General features: G+C 53.5%; 1 long non-coding RNA gene across 2 annotated transcripts; it reads left to right on the forward strand.

The window, feature by feature from the left end:
* The first annotated feature begins 237 nt into the window (after positions 1-237).
* On the forward strand, positions 238-11470 carry LOC118617236. Of its 2 annotated transcripts, XR_004956811.1 has the most exons (5): positions 238-366; positions 569-746; positions 1354-1470; positions 6350-6519; positions 11116-11470. It is a non-coding gene; the product is annotated as an uncharacterized LOC118617236 (long non-coding RNA). The 2 variants fall into 2 exon arrangements; XR_004956810.1 differs by lacking the exon at positions 238-366 and having other exon boundaries at positions 452-746.
* Positions 11471-16318: the final 4848 nt, after the last annotated feature.

Raw genomic sequence — 16318 nt, forward strand, 5'->3', positions numbered from 1 at the left:
CAGTAAACCCAGCCCGGGCCGCCGCAAGTTCCGCATTCCGGGGGTTCCGCACGCCCGCGTCCCCGCCGCCCGCGCTGGGGTCGCGGTGTGACATCGGGCGGCCGTCCGCGCGCTCTGCTTCCGCGCGTGGAACGGGAGCGGGCGGCTGGTGCTCTGGCCCGAAGGCATCCGGGCCTCCCCGACTGCAGCTCGCGCGCGCCCCCTGCCGGGGCGAAGCCCGCAGCCCCGTCCTCGGCGACCTGACTTGACCTCAGGCGCTGGGACGGTGCCCTCCGCGCGCCCGTCACTTGTTTGCACGATGACGTTGCATTCTCACAGCCTGCCCCTGGGAGGGGTGCCGTCGCCCCACTTTCATCCTGAGGGCAGGTGTGCATTGACCCCTCGTGGTCAGCTTGCTCTGGGGCTCTGGTCCTTCATTTCTGCACCTGCAAAGGGGGGGTGTGAGGTCCGCCCGTGCCCCTCGTGGGGAGCTTAGAATCAAAAGACAGGGGTGCTGGTGATCGTTTAAAGAGCACGTGGCGTGTGTTGGGTTCAACGCGAAAAGCTTTATACTCATTCACTTCTGCAGCAACCCTGGGAAGCCAAGTGGGATCACCCCCATTCTGCAGATGAAGAAACTGAGGCCCACAAGTCATTTGCCCACTGAGCCACACCAGCCGGACTGAGATTTTCGAACAACCAGAGGAAACGGCAGATGCAAAGGTCCTGAGGCCAGAAGGAGCTTGTGAGCAAGGAGCAGAAAACGGGTCTGTATCCTCTCCTGCCTCGTGGAAAACTGGGGGGCACCAGGTCCCAGCAGGAGAGAGGACCCACACAGCCGGGTTTACTGAGAAGAGTTTCATGAAGGGGCAGTTCACCTGGCATTTGGGGGGTGGGGGGCTGCGGGAGTCATCGGGGTGGTGCATTTCCTGGGCTGGCAACAGTGGCCTTTGCCTACGAAGCCTGAAGGGAGAAGGGCAGGAGTGGTTTCCTGGAACCGGGCAAAGCTGCAGCTGGGGGTCAGGATCCCCGAGAAGCACGGTGGGTGCAGAGAGACAGAACCACTGCCCAAACTGGGGGAGGTGGGAAAACACCGCGATGTTTCTCTCCGCCCACCCTCTGATTCCCATTGGCTGAAGCCATCTGGGAGCCAGGAAGCCCAGGTGATGATGGTGTCCACGGGTCAGCTTCCTTAGGGGACACAGAGCAGGCGGAAGACTGTGGCAAGTGGACCTGGGCAGTGCAGGGTGAGCAGGGGATAAACACGTGTTCAGGCCCCTTCTGAGCCAACGCTGTAACAGGAATGAGGTGAGCTTGGGGACTGACCCAGTCCCCGGACCTGCCTGTAAACATCTTATTGATTTATTGATGCAGAGCATGCCCAGGGCCTGTCACCGTGGAAACGTGGTACTCGGGCCACCTCTACCTACCGTCCATACCATACTGCACATCAAACAGCCGACCCAGCCTGTGACCGGGTGGTGCCCAAAGGTCAGGAGATCCCTGCATCTCTTCGAGCCTCTGGCCTCGGCCTTACAAGAGGTTGTCAGGGCCTCAGACCAGCAGGGATGTTTGGAAGCCCCGGTGGAATGAAGTCATCACTCCGGGCTCTGGGCTCCTAGCAGTTTGCTCCATTGGGAGGACTCGCCCTGAGGGGATCCCAAAGCGGATGAATTCCTCATTAGCCCACTGCACTGCCAGCTTCTGCCACCAGAAAGCAAGCGGGGCCAACAGCAAACTGCACACCTGAACGTGGGCTCTCCCTCTGCTGCAGCCAGGGAGAGGGGCACACCCACACCCCCAGGGAGAGGGGCACACCCACAACCCCAGGCACACACGCCTCATCTCCCAGAGACGCACACAGAGGTGCGGACAGGTACAGACAGGCCCCCGAAGGGGCTCATGGACACTCACCCCCCACCGCGTTTTCCACCACGTCCCAGCCCAGGTCTGGCCAACCTGCCAGGTCTTTGTTTCCTGATTGTCTCGGGTTGAAGGCTGGACGCCCTTCATATGGTCTTGCAGGTCCCTGAACCTCTGGAATAGAGTCTTCCTCATTGTTGTGCCTCTTTCTCTGAAGGGGCAGGTCCTGAAACACAAGAGAGGGAGGGAGGGAGGCGGGAAGGAGGGTCCCTGCAGTACCTTTGCTATTTCTGAGGGCTGGGCCATGCCCGTCTCCTCTCCCAGACCCTCACACCCCCTGCCCAGAATGAGCTGGCTTTTCCCCAGAGGAGCAGGAGAGGAGGGCGAGCTGCCTCTGGAGAAGCAGGTGTTCAGGCCAACCCAGCCCATCCCAGTGCCTTTTCCTGAGGATGCGAAACCAGGCCCAGAGCAGGAGGGCACAGGCTGTGTGGGCCCTTTTTAGGGAGTCACAGCACCACACACACGTGTGCGCACACATGCACGCACACACATACGCACATGCACACACACACACTCATCACAGTTTTCTGGAAGCCAAGATCTTAAAAGGTTTTCTTTCTCAATATAGAAAAGCATAAAGAAGATGGGAGTGGTTTGCAATGCCACCCCACACATACCCCCAGTGGCACTTGAAAAAGAAATTCATGCACACACAGAAGATTCAAGCAGTCCCGGCGATAGTGAGACAGGAGCCCTCGCACTGTGGCTGCCCCTCGCACGGAAGAGGTTGCCCTTGCGTTTCATTCCGGAGCACGGATAGGCCGGACAGTTCCTGGTAAACAGGGTCACGCTGCGCCCGTGGTGTGCGCCTTCCAGGTCTCTGCACGGCAGCGCCGTCTGATGCGCAGCCTTCCTGTTGGCTGAGCTCTGCTCCGTTGCACGGCTGTGTATCTGCCCGCGTGTCTCTCTGTCCAGTTTCCCTGTTTTAGTTTTTGTTTTTTCCCTTTAATGATTTTAGAGAGGGAGGAAGGAAAGGGAGAGAGAGATAGAAACATCGATGAGAGAGAACATCACCTGGCCGCCTCCCGCATGCCCCCCACTGGGGATCGGGCCCACAACCTGGGCATGTGTCCTGACCGGGAATCAAACTGGCGACCCCTTGGTGCAGGGTCGACGCTCAACCACTGGGCCACACCAGGCGGGTGCTTTTGCCCATTTTTAAATTGGATTGCTTGGGGGGTTTTTTGATGTTGAGTTGTATAAGTTGTTTATATATGTTGGATAGTAATCCCTTATCAGATGTATCATCTGCAAATATTTTCCCCTACTCAGTAGGTTGTCTTTTTGTCTTGTTGGTGGTTTTCTTTGCCGTACAAAAGGTTTTCAGTTTGATGTAGCTTCAGTTTTTTATTTTTGCGTTCACTGTCTTTGCTGTGGGAGACACAGCCCAAAGAATATCGCAAAGACCAGCGTTGGAGAGTTTACTGCCTATGTTTCCCACCATGGGCTTTATGGTTTTAGGTCTTACATTTAAGTCTCTAATCCATTTTCAGGTTATTTTTGTATATGGTGTAAAAAAGTGATCTAGTTTCATTTTTTTGGCATGTATCTGTCCAAAACAGGCCAATCTTATGGTAAAGCCGTTGGAAACAGCTTGGGTGGGCCCTGAAGTTGGGTGGGGCAGGGCCTCAGGGAATCACCAGGGTGGGGCAAACTGTGAGCCAGGTGGCTGGAGTCCCAGATATGGGGCCCGTCTGCTGCCCCAGGGAAGGGCTCACCAAGGGAACATCAGCCTCCACCAGCACGTCTGTCTAGGAGAAAGCAGCCCCTCCAGCCCTCACCCCATGCCAGACAACTCAGTTCTTCCCTGTGTCTCTGGTGCCTTTCAAGCTGCCTCCCCCACCCTGGAGCCTGTCTCCAGGTGGCTTTTTTTTTTTTATCCTCACCCGAGGACATTTTTCCATTTTTTTGTTCAGATAGGGAGAGAGAGAGAGACATCGACGTGAAAGGGACACATCGAGTGGCTGCCACCCGCCCGACCCAACCAGGCCGGGGACAAACTGCAACCGGGGTACGTGCCCTTAGCGGGAATTGAACCCGGGTCTCTGGACTGCAGGCCGACGCTCTAACCGCTGAGCCAAACCAGCCAGGGCTCCACGTGGCTTCTTTAATCTCGTAGCTGTACGACCTCCCTTCAGCTCAGTGTCAGGTGGTTCTGAGTGATGGTTGTGCTGTAGTTTAGTTGTCACTGTGATGTGGTTGTGGGAGGAGGCCATGCTGCGTTTACCCCCGCGCCATCCTGACCGAAGTCTCGCCTTGCCTCTTTAATAAACGTGCATGCTTTGATTTTTTTTTTTTATCCTCACCAGAGGACATTTTTTCATTTTTTGTTCAGGTAGAGTGGGAGGGAGAGAGAGGAAGAGAGAGAGAAACATCGATGTGAAAGGAACACATGGAGTGGCTGCCACCCACACAACCAACCAGGGCCGGGGACAAACTGCAACCGAGTACGTGCCCTTAGCAGAAACCGAACCCGGGTCTCTCAGGACCGCAGGCCGACGCTCTAACCTCTGAACCAAACCGGCCAGGGCTTGATTTTTGTTAATACACTGGCTTTATCACAACCCAGTCATCTGAAGTGTCCTGTTTAAATTCATTCACAGGCCCTGGCCAGTTTGGCTCAGCGGTTAGAGCGTCGGCCTGCGGTCCAGAGAGACCCGGGTTCGGTTCCCGCTAAGGGCATGTACTTCGGTTGCAGTTTGTCCCTGGCCCTGGTTGGTTGTGCGGGTGGCAGCCACTCGATGTGTCTCTTTCACGTCGATGTTTCTCTCTCTCTCCCTTCCTCTCTCTCCCTCCCACTCTATCTGTACAAAAAATGGAAAAATATCCTCTGGTGAGGATAAAAAAAAAAAAAAAATTCATTCACAGGAGCAGGACGAGAACCTCGGAGGGGCCGCCCTCTCCCTTGGCCCCCGGGGCTGCCCCGTAGCACCTCCCCCGTGCATGTCTGTCACAACAGAATGGACCCTTGTCATTAATCTTTTTCGAAATAAGCGAGGCCATGCTCACCCTATTTGCAGCCAAGGAATCTGCACTGAGCGCCTACGATGCTCCAGGCTGTTCCAGGCTGTTCCAGGCAGGGGGCTGCAGGAGTGAGCAGACGGATGAGGACTTCCCTCCTACAGGAGGAGACAGAGGGAATGTGTGGGTGGAATCAACGCAACCTCCTCGGAGGAGGTCGTGTGAGCTGAGTCAGCGGGACCGTCTGGTCCTAGGACAGCCCTCACCTTGGTCCAGAGCAGCAAGGTGCCTTGCCTGGGCCGCACCCTCGTCTTCCCAGCCTCCAGTGCACACAGCTGTGGCCAAGGACCCCGAGCTGACGTCTCTGTAGGCTCCGGAGCATGGCATCCGAAAGCAGATTTGCTGACCTAAACCAGCCGCTACCCACCTCTAGCTGCATGTCGAAAATAAATCCTTGAAGTGGGCCTTTTGTTCCTTCTGCCTGAAAATCATTCTTTTTTTCATCCTCACCCAAGTGTATTTTTTCATTTATCTTCAGATAGAACGAGAGAGAGAGAGAGAGAGAGAGAGAGAGAGAGAGAGAGATCGACTGGTCGCCTCCCGCACAGCCCTGACCAGGACCGGGGACAAACACAACCTAGGTACATGCCCTTGGCTGGAATCGAACCCGGGACTCATTAGTCTGTGGGCCGACGCTTTAACTGCTGAGCCAACCCGGCCAGGGCTGAAGAGCATCCTTACCTGAACAGTACATACTGCAGGCTTTGTGGAAGAGCCCGTCCGTGCCCTTGACCCTGCACACTCCACGGAAAAGTAGGAACGACTTTGGCAACATGGGAGGGGAGGAGACACTTTCTGAAATTTAACACGATTTGGCCATTTGTGTCTCAGTTTTTCTTTTAACAGTGGTTAAAACTTTTATAAAATGTGCCCTGGCCAGTTTGGCTCAGCGGTTGAGCGTTGGCCTATGGACCAGAGAGTCCCGGGTTCGGTTCCCGCTAGGGGCACGTACCACACACACACACAAAAATTATAAAATTCACCATAGAGCCGTTTTGAAGAATATTCACGCGTCGTAAAAGATCTCTGGAGCTTTCCCTCTTGCGAGTCGAAGTCCGTACCCCTCCGATGGCCGCACCACACACCCCTCCCCCACCCTGCTGACCACCCTGCCACCTTCTGTCTTGATGAGGAATTTCACGCTTCTAGGTTCTTCCTGTCAGTGGAATCACACAGTATCTGTCCTACTGTGACTGGCTTGTTTCCCTTGGCATCACGTTCTCAGGGCTCGTCCGTGGATTGGATGTGACAGGATTGACTCTAATTTTTTTCTTTATTGATTTTAGAGAGGGAGAGGGAGAGAGATAGAAACATTGATGAGAGAGAACATGGACTGGCTGCCTCCTGCACGCCCCCCACTGGGGATCGGGCCACAACCTGGGCATGTGCCCTGACTGGGAATCGAACCGGCGACCTCTTGGTGCAGGATCGACACTCAACCACTGAGCCACACCGGCCGGGCAAGACTGCCTTCTCTTTAAAGGATGAATCATATCTCATTGTGTGGATGGGCCGTATCTTCTTCACGCACTAATCCATTGATGGAAACTGGACTTCTGCCTTTTGGCAGTTGGGAAGAATGTGCTATGAACATAGGTAGGCAAATACCTCTTTAAATCCTGTTCTAAATTCTGGATATACGCCCAGACGTGAGATTGCTGGATCATATGGTGATTCTGTTTTTAATTTTTTGAAGACTTTTCATAGTGGCTGCACCATTTTACATTCTCACCAACACTTGTTGTTTGCTGTTTAGGGGTTGTTTTTGTTTATTCTCTCTCTCTCTCTTTATTATTATTATTATTATTTTTTATAGCGCCCAACCTAATGAGTACAAGGTGGTGTCTCATTGTGGTTTTGGTTTGCATTTCTCTAATGATGTTGAGCATCTTTTCATATACTTGTTGGCCATTTCTACGTCTTCTTTGGAGAAATATTGATGAAATCCCTTGCCCATTAAAAAAAAACTTGTTTTCTTTATTGATTTTAGAGAGAAAGGAAGAGAGAGGGAGAGAGAGAGATAGAAACATGAACGAGAGAGAACATCGAATGGCCGCCTCCTGCACGCCCCCCACTGGGGATCGGGCCCACAACCTGGGCATGTGCCCTGACCGGGAATCAAACTGGTGACCTCTTGGTTCAGGGATGACGCTCAACCACTGAGCCACACCGGCCAGGCCCTTGCCCATTTTTAATGGCGTTATTTATGCTGCTGTTGAGTTGTAGGAGTTCTTTATATATTCTAGATACTAGTCCTTTGTGAGATAAATAATTTAAAAATATTTTTGCCTTTTAATGTGTTGCCTTATTGCTCTGCTGATTGTGTCCTTGCTGCATAGACATCTTTTTTTTTTTTTTTTTTTTTTTTAAGTGGGAGAGAAAGAGGGAGGAAGAGAGAGAGAGAAACATCGACGTGAAAGGGACACATCGAGTGGCTGCCACCCACACGACCCAACCAGGGCCGGAGACAAACTGCAACCGAGGTACATGCCCTTAGCGGGAACCGAACCCGGGTCTCTCTGGTCCGCAGGCCGACGCTCTAACCGCTGAGCCACACCGGCCAGGGCACATAGACATCTTCGTGTTTGATGTGGTCTCGTTTATCTATTGTTGCCTGAGCATTTGGCATCATATAAAAAAAAATCATTGCAAATTCAAAGTCATGAAGTTTCCTCCTTATGTTTCCTTCTAGGGGTTTGATGGTTTTTTGTTGTTTTTTTTTTCTTAAAAATGTTTTTATTGATTTGAGAGAGAGAGGAGGGGAGAGGGGAGAGAGAGAAACGCTGATCGGCCACCTCCTGCACACCCCTCACAGGGATCAATCCTGCAGCCTGGGCACATGCCCTGACCGGGCGTCAAACCAACAACTTTCAGCGCAGGACACTCACCTGCCTGAGCCGCGCCGGCCAGGATGAGTTTTATGGTTTTAGGTCTTATATTTTTAGGTCATTCATTTAAAAAAGTTGCATTAAAAAAAAAAAGATACTCTGCATGGCCAAGAAGTATGTGGGCTGCAGGTAAACTGTTGAGATCCTCACACTTGAACGGGGTAAAGCCGGGATATGATTCTCTTCGGATTATTGGCTCACAGTACCAGCGACGATGCCCATTAGCCCCCGTGTTAGAACCAAGAATTGTCAGATCTTTACCATCTCCATCAATATCTTCACCAGTGTCACCAGGTCCCACCACACAGTTGCACGTCATGTAGGCAGCAGCGACTACCTCCCTCTTCGCAAAGGCTGCTGGGAAGGTAGGACAGGGGTGACGCTCTCTTTATAGATGAGCAAAAGAAAACTTAGCAGGTCTGACCCTAAATGCAGAGCTGCTCCTGCCACACTGAAGTGTGTGCCCTAGAAATACATGGGAACGTTGCGGATCTACACGGACCCATCCGGGGAGAACTGAGCTGAAAGAGCTCATTTAGAAGAAAATGAAAAGCATTGTCTGTAAAGGGACGGCTCTCAGTTCTGTTTGTAGAAGCCACGGAACTGGAATGTGCCCGGATACCAGACAATAGAGACATAGTGAAGCCGATGAATGAAGTCCTTCACGGGGAAGAGAAGTCAGTCCCCTGATGTCCCCGGGAAGATGTAGAAATATGTCTGTAACACCATGGACACCCCGAGTGCTCACGCCCCTCACTGTCGGCCGCCGGGCAGCGTGGTGGACCCGGAGGATGGGAAGAGAGAACAGGCCAGGGTCTAGCTCGTTCTCTCTGCTCCCTGTGATCTCTCTGGTGGGAGGAGGCGGCTCTGCTCCGTAGCTTCAGCTCCCTCCTCCCCCCGTGGGAATTTTTTTTTTTAAATATGTTTTTATTGCTGTTTTCAAGACAGACAGAAACATTGATGTGAGAGAGAAACATCCATCGGCCGCCTCCTGCTCGCCCCCTGCTGGGGATGGAGCCCGCAACACGGGCCTGTGCCCTGACTGGGCATCGCACCAGGACCTCTCCGTCCACGAGACGACGCTCCACCCACTGAGCCACGCCGGCCGGGCTCCCCCCGGGAACTTTCGTGGTTCTAGCTCCTACCAGGAATTTCCCTTCCATGGATCTAGCTTCTCCCGGACAACTTCAGTTCCGGGTTAACACCGGCGTAACACTGTCCAGAGCTGTGACAGTGGACTAACCAATGGGTCACCTCACTGTCACCTGACTCCCCAATGCTCGCATCACCCGAGTAACCAATCCCCAGTAGCAAACTCCACCTGAGTAGTTCGTTTTCTTGGCTATACTCAGGCTGATACCTATATTGCTCAATGAAAATAATATTTGTTTTCAGGTCATAAAAATGATACATGCTTATTGTGAAAAAAAGGGAAAATCCAGCCCTGGCCGGTTGGCTCAGCAGTTGGAGTGTTGACCTGCGGTTCAGGGAGGCCCGGGTTCGGTTCCCGCTAAGGGCACGTACCTCGGTTGCAGTTTGTCCTCAGTCCAGTTGGGGTTGTGTGGGTGGCAGCCACTCGATGTGTCCCTTTCACGTCGATGTTTCTCTCTCTCTCCCTCCCACCCTTCCATTCTATCTGAACAAAAAATGGAAAAATGTCCTCGGGTGAGGATTAGGGAGAAGGACTTATTTCCTGGGTGGCACAGAATTATAGGGAAAAGCCATGTATCGGTTATCTATTGCTGCCTAACAAATCACCCCGGAAGTTAAAGGGTGAGAACCACAAATGTTTATTATTTCGTGTGCGTCGATAGGTTACCTGGGTGTCTTGTATTCTGGGCAGAGCTTGGCCGACCTTGGCTGGAACGACTCAGCATTCACTTTCTTGTTTTTTCTTTATTCCTCACCCGAGGATATTTTTCCATTTATCATCAAAGTGGGAGGGAGAGAGAGAGAGACATCGATGTGATAGAGTCACATCGACTGGTCGCCTCCTGCATAAACTGACCAGGGCCAGAGACGAAGGGCAACCAGGTTCGTGCCCCTAGCAGGAACCGACCCGGGTCTCGCTGCACCGCAGGCCGACGCTCTCACCGCTGAGCCAGACCGGCCAGGGCCACCATTCACTTTTAAGATTATTTCTCACGTGATTCCGAGCAGCCAGCCCAGGCGAGCGCACGGCAGTAGCAGGACCGTCCAAGAGACAGACTTAAACAATCACGGACTTTTCCCAGCGTCTGCTTGTATTGCCTCTCCCTCCATCCCATTGGCCAGAGAAAGCCACACGCTCAGTCCTGTGGCCAGCGTGGCACTGCCGCAGGATGTGCACATTGGGACGCGAGACAAATTCGGGCCATCGCTGTAACCAGTCTACACGCCGCAGGGGCTGCAGGCAAGGTTTCCGCAGTGACCAGCACACCCACACCTGAGCCCAGACGGCCCCACCGCGATGTCTCAGTGGGGCTGCTGCCCTGTCCCCGGCACACGACCTGGCGCCACATGTGCTCCTGTTGGGGTGTAGGGGCAGCGGGGGCCAGGACGAGGGAGGCTTCGAATGGCCGCCCTACAGGAATGGGGTTCGCAAAAAGAAACTACACTGGGGTGTGGACCGGAATCGAGTCCACCACAGAGGAGGGAATAATCAGCCTGAGGTGCAAGGCAGAGGGGGCGGCAGAACCCCAGAGCACTGTGAGAAAAATGCCCGGTGCTGAAGACGGAGAACCCTCCCGCCCCCTCGGAAAAGCCCATTTGGGGGCCAACAGGGTCTTTAAATATCAACCAGCATAACCCCCTCATCTCATAGCCTAGAAAACAGACGCCCAGGGAGGTTCGTGCCTGGTTTGAGGTTTCCCAGGGAGCTGAGGGAGGAGGCAGGAACCCAGCCCGGTTCGCTCTGCTGTGCTGGGCGGCCCCTGCTGGGCTTTGTGCAAACACTCAAATTGCTTCCTAATTGGAGCTCCCTGCTCAATTACTGCTTCCCAGCCTGAGAATCCCAATTACCTCCGTCTTCTCGAAACGGGTGCAACCTGGCTCTTCTCACGTCCTCTGTGCTGGGTGCCCCCTGGTTTCGGCCAGTGGGTCCGCCACTCACTTCCGGCGTGATCTCGGGCACATCTCTCTGTGATCCTGGGCGAGACCTAAAGCCTCCCCCAAAGTAGGGTCACCAGGTTTAAAAAGAAAAACACAATATGTTCATTAACATCTGAATTTCAGTAAATAACAAAAGAATTTTTTTTTTCATGTAAATGTGTGCCTGCAAAATGGGGCACGGGGACTAACTTTTTTTTGTTTATCTGAAATGCAGACGCCACCAAGCATCTCCTCGGAAATCGCTGCCCCGAAGGAAATGTTCTGTCCAGGCCCCTCTGCAGCAGCCGGACACAGCGCCCAGGCGCAGGGAGGCAGGCCGGGGGAGGGGGATGCAGAATGCCGCCCACCTGTGTCCTCTCAGGCACGTCTCAGCACCTCTCCGAGCCTCCGCTTCTGACTTATAGAGTGGACATGCTAATTCCTGCTTGTTGTCTCTCAGGACTGATGTGAGCCCAGATTAATATCCCTTTATAATAAAGACTACAGTCCGGCCTGTGTGGCTCAGTGGTTGAGTGTCGACCCTGCACCAAGAGGTCGCTGGTTCGATTCCCGGTCAGGGCACAGGCCCAGGTTGTGGGCTGATCCCCAGTGGGGGGCGTGCAGGAGGCGGCCAGTCGATGTTCCCTCTCATCCATGTTTCTATCTCTCTCCCTCTCCCTTCCTCTCTCTCTAAAATCAATAAAGGAAAAAAATTATCATTTAATTCAGGTGTAGTACACAGATCTTTTTTTTTTTATCCTCACCCGAGGACATTTTTTTGTTTTTAGTTCAGATAGAGCGAGAGGGAGAGAGAGAGAGAAACATCAATGTGAAAGGGACACATCGAGCGGCTGCCACCCGCACGACCAACCAGGGCCGGGGACAAACTGCAACCGAGGTACACGCCCTTAGCGGGAACCGAACCCGGGTCTCTCTGGACCGCAGGCCGACGCTCTAACCGCTGAGCCAAACCAGCCAGGACTACAGATCTTAAGTATACATGCAGGTACTCGTTCGACAAATCAAGTACAGAACCTCTCCGTTCCAGAAATGCCTGCACCGTTTCCAATCCACCTGCCCCACTAGAGGTCACTGCTCCTCTGATTTCTAACAGGACCGATTCTTAAAACTGAGGTACAATAGTCAGACAACATTACCCTAGTTTCAGGTGTGCAACGTAACGATTCTGTATCTGTAGATACGGCAGGGTTATCACCACATCACGTCTAGTTCACCTTCATCACCACACGTGGTTACGCAGTGTTCTTCCTGTGATGAGAAGTTCGAAGGACAGAGTCATTGTGCCTGGTGTTGAAGTTCAAGTACACGGAACCATACACTCTGGCTTCTTTCATTCACCATTGTGCTCACAGGCTTGTCTCTGTCTTCAGGTTTACCGACAGTTTGTGCCTTTCTCCTGCTGATTGGTATCCTGATTGGTCGTCCATTTCATAAATGCACCGTGGATTCATGCACCCTCCTGACAGTGGACATTTGGGTTACCTCCAGTTTATTTATTTTTCTTTTATTGATTTTAGAGAGAGAGGAAGAAAGAGGGAGAGAGAGATGGAAACATGGATGAGAGAGAACATCGACTGGCCGCCTCCTGCACACCCCCCATTGGGGATCAGGCCCACAGCCTGGGCATGTGCCCTGACCGGGAATCGAACTGCTGACCTCTTGGTGCAGGGTCGACGCTCAACCTCTGAGCCACCCCAGCCGGGCATGACGGTTAATTATTAATGTCAGCTTGACGCTGAAGTTTCAGTCATCGGTCTAATATCTGTGAGGGTGTCTGTGGATGAAATTAGCATTTGGGTCGATAGACGGAGTAAAGATTCCCTCCCAGTGTGGGCCCGACACATGGACGACCGATAGAACAGAAAGCTGAGTGAGAGGGGGTTCGTTTGCCTCACCACCCGAGCTGAGACGTTGGCTTCAGACTGGGACTCACACCCCTGGGCCCTCGTGTTTCTCAGGCCTTCGGGCTGGGACAGGAACCTCGCCGCTGACTCTCCCTGGGTCTCAGCATGCCGACCCCACACCCTGGGAACTGGCTCCTCAATCATGTGAGCCGCCCCTTTAATAAATCTCTCGTGCATACGTACCTACCCACACTGTTCACCCTCCTGCTTCTGGAGAACTCGGACTAGGTCAGCTCTGAAGGGTCGTGTCAGGAAGGAGTAAAGGGGCCTAGACAACTCCCCAAGGACAGAGCGAGTGGAGACCATGGTACTCGGTCGAGGTCCACAGCCAGCGAGGGCCGAGACAGAGGGCAGACACTGGTGCCCGAGTCCGCGCCGTGTGCGGCACCTGCTCCCACACGGGGGCACCCAGCCTGCAGAGGGCCCCGTGGGTGGGGCAGAGGTGGCTGGCTGTGTGGGGCTCCCGAGGGGACAGGTGAGACCAGGGAAGGGCTCCAGACAGGCAGAGTCCGGGTTCTCATTGGCGGAGAATGGGTGAGCGGACAGGCTTGGACGGTGATGCGCCCTGTGTCCCCGAGGTCCTCCAGACAGAGTCGGGACAGCAACTCGTCTGTACTCGGTCCAACCTGGGATTCCTGTTCCACCGGCATTTAACGGACACGCCTCAAGAAGCTCTCAGGTTCTGTTCGACCACGATCTCCGCCACAAGCCGCAGTTTTCTGGTCACTGCTGTCAAGACCGTGAGGACATTTCAAACAGGAATAGACTCCATTTCCCTGTTTGAAAAAAATAATTAAACCAACAAACAAAACCGTCTTGTTCTGGTTGCCCCTCGACCCCCCCCCCCCCAGCCCCCAAGTGCAGGAAATCACACCGGACCCAAGATCTCGGTCCAGTTCTCCGGGACAACGGGGGCCTCGCCCTGCGTCTCCGGGTGCAGCACCCTCGCGGTAAGACGGGACCGAGGGTTAAAAAAAAGCCTTTTCTCAGCCTCTTCAAATCAGTTGCCACGGCTGGCTCTTTGAGGCCCAGGGAGGATGAAACTCGCACATGAAAACGGCGTCTGAAACGTGAAAAGTTGAGCATAAACAGAGGGTGTGATTTTCTCCCACCTGGGGGCAAAGAACCTGGTCTTCAAGGAGTAAATTTCAGTCTGTTGGCTCTTCAGCAACCAAAGGCCCCTTTTGGCTGAAAGACACACTCTGCTCTGTGACAGGCAAACCTTTCGCTCCATTTCCAGGGAGATCCCGTGTTGACACCCCTGACCACAAACGGCCGAGTTCCAAGGTCTTCCGCCTAAAACCTGCCCACTACCCCTGACCTCCCCCAAACCCACGGTGAACCCCGGATTGACGGGGCAGATTTCAGCGGCGCCTCTTGTCTCCTGTGAGCTGACTCAGAATTAAATAAATCAACGACTCCCCGTTTTCTCAAAAGCCGATGTCGTCCTATCGGCTGCTACACGTGCCGGGCAGCAGACCCTGGCGCGGTGACAAGGTGACAGTCTGGACTCGGGGTTGGAATCTGGAGTGGGGGCAGCGTAATGGGGCTGGGCCCTTGGTCTTGGGATCTGACATTACCTCCAGGTCCACAGCACCAGGACACGCAGCGGGTACTGGAGAGCAGGCTGATGGACGGGAGACACACACAGGCAGAGCCGTCCAAGCAGGTACTTAGGTAGATACGAGCAGGGTGGAGAAAGGACGAGCCGACCAGAGACCAGGGAAAAAGAGACAGAAAACTAAAACAGCCGTCCCACTGAGACAAAACAGGGAAAAAGGAACGCGGTAAAAATGACTCCCAGCACCAGGAGGACCCAAACTTACCAGATGCCTGCAGGGACGGGAAATTCTAAGAAGCCCCCCAGAATTCTAGGGAGCCCCCAGCCCAAGGACCAGGGGTGCTGGGACATTAGGACAAAGTGTGGGGCGAGGAGCAAGAGTAAGAGGAAAGCCGGGACCGAGACCCGTTGGTGCCCCAGAGGCCCTGGGACGTACCATCGCCGGACGGAGCTACCCACCTGCTGAGATGCCCGTCTCTCTGCCGAAACCCTTCCCGGGGAGACAAGGACCTGGTCTTGCTGAAGCACCAGCTGGAGAGGGGGGATCGCGCGAGAGGAAAAATGAGAACAAATTCTGTGTGTGGTCAAACTAAAAGGTCGAAACGGATTTATTTTTCTTTCTTTTCATCTTCTGTGTGTGTGTGTGTGTGTGTGTGTGTGTGTGTGTGTATACTAGATGTTTAGAATTCAATGCAATGTAGAAAAATATCTATAATAATAAAAAACACCTGTAGTACCCAAACTCAGAATTGACAACCACTCATAGTGCGATTTCTTTGACGTTTAAAATCAGACAAACGATGAGAACGTTGGCTGTAATCGTTGTCATGACTGGGGTGGGGCCCCTCCAAGATAAACACGATGTAGGCGGCTGTCCCTTCTGTGTCTGCTCTTTCCTTCTCTGCTTGATCGCGTGCGGCCTGAAGGTTCCTTCGTAAAAATAGGGAGCTTTTACTTTTTTTTTTTTTTTATCCTCACCTGAGGACATTTTCCCATTTTTTGTTCAGGTAGAGTGGGAGGGAGAGAGAGAGAGAGAGAAACATTGATGTGAAAGGGACACATCGAGTGGCTGCCACCCACACAACCGACCAGGGCCGGGGACAAACTGCAACCGAGGTACATGCCCTTAGCAGGAACCGAACCCGGGTCTCTCAGGACCGCAGGCTGACGGTCTAACCGCTGAGCCAAACCGGCCAGGGCGAGAGGGAACTTTTTCTACCCTCAAGTTCACTTCAGCCTCATAATCAAATAGGCATGTGACAGACAACTGTGAGAAAATAATGGAATTGAATACCTACGTACACATGTCCACATACATGAGAGGTCAAAGACAGAAAGGGAAGGGGGAGCCTCCATGCCATTCTGAGCCGAGGGGCACCCCAGAGCGGCCCAGAAGAGGAAGGGGATTGCAGAGAGTGGACAAGCCCGGACGGTCCATCATCAGAAGCTAGCCTTGCCCTACAGACAGGTCAGAAGAGGTTGCCTCTCTGATCATTTTACGGGCCTGCCTCTAACTCAAGTTCTCCTAGGTATTGGGGGGGTGGGGGTGGGGGCGCAGAGGCAGAAGTTTTTCACGAGCCCAAAGACGCTTGGTTGTTTTTAACTGAAAATAATCTGCTTACCGCATAGTCACATCTTGGGGCGGCTCGTCTGAACCCCAACGTATCCCAACTGCACCCCCCCAACTCCCTTCCTTGCTGGGTTTGGGAAGACGCTGGTGGGACATGAGAAGACGGGAGAAGGAAAGAAACTGTCTCCCTGGTTGGCACCGCCCGGGGCAGAGTGGTGGCACAGTCCGAGGGAGGTGTCCGGCAGATCCGTGCAAGTGTGAGCTCCCGGCTTCCTTCCGTCCAGGGGTCCGGACGCCTCCTGCTGTCTGAGCCTACGACCTTTTTCCTAAGGGCACCCTTTCAACACATCTGAAACCAATGATTTGCATTGAATACCTTCCT

This window comes from Molossus molossus, unplaced genomic scaffold, assembly GCF_014108415.1.
Source record: "Molossus molossus isolate mMolMol1 unplaced genomic scaffold, mMolMol1.p scaffold_m16_p_5, whole genome shotgun sequence".
Taxonomy (NCBI): domain Eukaryota; kingdom Metazoa; phylum Chordata; class Mammalia; order Chiroptera; family Molossidae; genus Molossus; species Molossus molossus.